General features: G+C 39.9%; 1 protein-coding gene across 2 annotated transcripts in view; it reads right to left on the bottom strand.

Moving 5' to 3' along the window:
• The window catches only part of GLIS1 (GLIS family zinc finger 1), a 219,988-nt gene that overhangs the window by 177,792 nt on the left and 39,347 nt on the right, over positions 1 to 2,849 (bottom strand). The window lies entirely within an intron of this gene.

Below are 2,849 nucleotides of genomic sequence, written 5' to 3'. Positions count from 1 at the left end.
TTTTTTTTTTTTTTTTTTTCAGAGGGAAATTTCCAAAGCTCGTGGAATCAAATTACAGAACAGAAGCAGACATCAATTTCCCTGCCTTACCTTACTTACTTAGGGGTCCTGAGTGTCTTTAAGGTGATGACCTGGCTGGTAAGACCCCTTTCCATGCCCAACTAAGCAATTTTTACTTGTATTTAATGACTCCGGATACAGCAAATCTAACTACACTACAATGTAGACAATAGATTGCTGGGTTCTTAAAAGCTGGAAACCAACTCTTCAACCTAGCATGTGCCAGCTCCAACAAACTCAGTAACAACCGTTCAACACAGAAAAGAAGAGATCAAAACACAAATAGTTTTCTTTGCAGCTTGCTGCTTTGGTGTCGGAGCTATTGAAAGGCTTATTTCTTCGCTCATAAAAAGCTTTTCTTGCTTTCAAATAATAGGTCATCTTCATTCATAAGCCTTTTACTTTAAATGGCCGTCCACTTAAGGAAAATGAGCCTCTGTTGAATTCAGCAACTGTTAAAAGTATTTACCCAAGCAATAAATAGTTAGTCACCATTCCACTCCCTCTTCTGCTCCTGGGTTATTATGCTGCAATGTTCTGGCTCTAAGCCTATTTAATCTCAGTAATAATAATCAAGACCAGAGCACGCAGATCTCAGTAACCTGGCTAGGTTTACCATCCAATTGCACATAGTACAGCAAATTATATTAGGAAAAGGAGGTTTTTGCCAATGGCTGCCACATTTGATTGGAACTTTTACATTTCTTGGAAATTAATATCATCATTGTGTATTTCGGTCCCATTGGACTAAAAATGCTAACTAATACATTTGTTAGTTTTCACAGTTGCTAGAGGATTCTGGAAAGTGCGTAAGACTTTTTTTTTTTTAAACTTGCATCAAGAATGGTGATTGTACAAGCCGTTAGAAAATAAAAGGAAGATGATGTATAGCCTTATAACGCACCACAACTGGAGATGGTGCTCTGCATATTGTGTTCCTCATTCTGAAAACTTAAGAATGGCCGCTGCCAGAGACAGGTTATTTGCTGGGTGGATCACTGGTCATATTCAGACTAGCAATTCTGTGATCCCAAACTCAATTCTGGTTCAAACGTTTTTGAGCATGTATCTACTTCAGCACATTATAAATATAAAAGTCCACACTAAGGTCATGATTCAGACTGCACCAAAACCAATGGCAAAGCTCCTACCGACTTAAACTGCACAGGCTGTAAATAACCAGTGTCCCGACACAGATTTCCGTGCAGATATTCACGGAGCAGCAGTCATGAAATGATCCCATTGAATTTGCATGATCAAAAACTCCCACTGATTGGCCAGAGCTCTGATGTTCAACCATGATTATATTTGTACTTGCAACATAATTTCACCAACGGTAAACTAAGGGATTTACTTGAATCCCCATCATTATACCCTGGCCCCAGTGCAGATGGGGGGAGCTAAATTCTACTTTCCCATATTTGTATGCAAGTCCCAATAATCAATTTAGTTGAGTGTTCATTAAGACGACCACAATTTGAGCTGTGCGCCTTAGCACGGTGCTTTGATATTTTGCTAGAAAAGTCTGGGAATGTTATCCCAATGCCATGTACTTACTGCTTTACTATTGCTCCAGAAACCTGCAGGTCAAAAGCCCCATTTTGTGACCACTGGTATACCATTAGCAAATAAACAGCATTGAGGTAAATCCTGATTCAGAGTTGTCTGCCATGGCTTCATATTTAAGTGCTTATGAATGCCTGGAGTCTGTGTTCAAGAGAGTCCAAATGTAAACACAATCTGCTCTGCACATTGTGTTGATGCCCATACGACATCTTGTGGTTTTGTCCTGAATGTTCAAAAATGGCCATTGGTTCCAAGAAAAAAAAAGAGGCAGAGACTCATTCTGGGCATTAGTTATTTCTGTCTGAAGGCCAGTGTAATGCACCATTTAAATTCAGATCCTCTGCATGTGGAAAAATTCAGAGTTTGCTCTTTAGTGAGTCCTTTTATCTTTGTTCCCATGCTGATAAGTGCGTAGAAAAAATGAACTAAGAGTCTGAATATGTCTCTTTCAGAAAATAATTATTTACTTTGAAGACAGTACTTTGAAGGCTTATGAACTAAGCAATTTAAAAAGCAACTTGGAACCTGCTTCCAATTTCTGAATTTGCTGCTCATTTTCAGCAGTGTAAAAGGGACCGGATTGGGCCCCGTTACAGAATGTGAGCGCCAACAGCCAACCTTCAGCCAACATTGTACACACCTGGAGCTAACTGTGCTGCTAAATTAGATGCAGCTGATTGAGGGAAACAGAATTAAGTGATTGCGCATTTATTATTCTTACCAATTTCTTAATTTAACCATATCAGTATTGTCATTTGCTTCAAGTCTTCCCATAACACACACAGAGATATTCTGGATGATATTCATGCCTGCTTTCTGTAAGAGTTCCCCTGAATCAGAAATGCTTGTGCATTTGTCCAGCCATGGCCACTGCAGGCTAAGTTTGATATTTTGTTCTTTGTTGGAACAATAGTGTTTTATAGAGAACGTGGAACATATTCAAATAGCATCCCCTCGAAATTTATCTTCTGAGTCGCATATTGATAAAGGTTAGAGGTCCAGTGAGTACTGCCCTCTGCCACTGACTGATGGAAACTGCCCTTTATGACTATATGCCTGCCTAGGCCTGTATTGGGAGGAGCAGGTCCTGAGCGTGGTCTCCAGGGTCTCTCTCACTTCTGCATTCTGGTTGGACGTTTTAGTTTGTGTTTCCACCACATTCTTCCCAACCTTTAGCCAGCACTTTAAGGCTAGGGGCAGAAATTACACATAAACTGGTCTAA

The sequence above is a fragment of the Gavialis gangeticus genome, unplaced genomic scaffold, assembly GCF_001723915.1.
Source record: "Gavialis gangeticus isolate Ggan-Ray unplaced genomic scaffold, GavGan_comp1, whole genome shotgun sequence".
NCBI classification, from domain to species: domain Eukaryota; kingdom Metazoa; phylum Chordata; order Crocodylia; family Gavialidae; genus Gavialis; species Gavialis gangeticus.
This window is presented reverse-complemented; position numbering and strand designations above follow the sequence as displayed.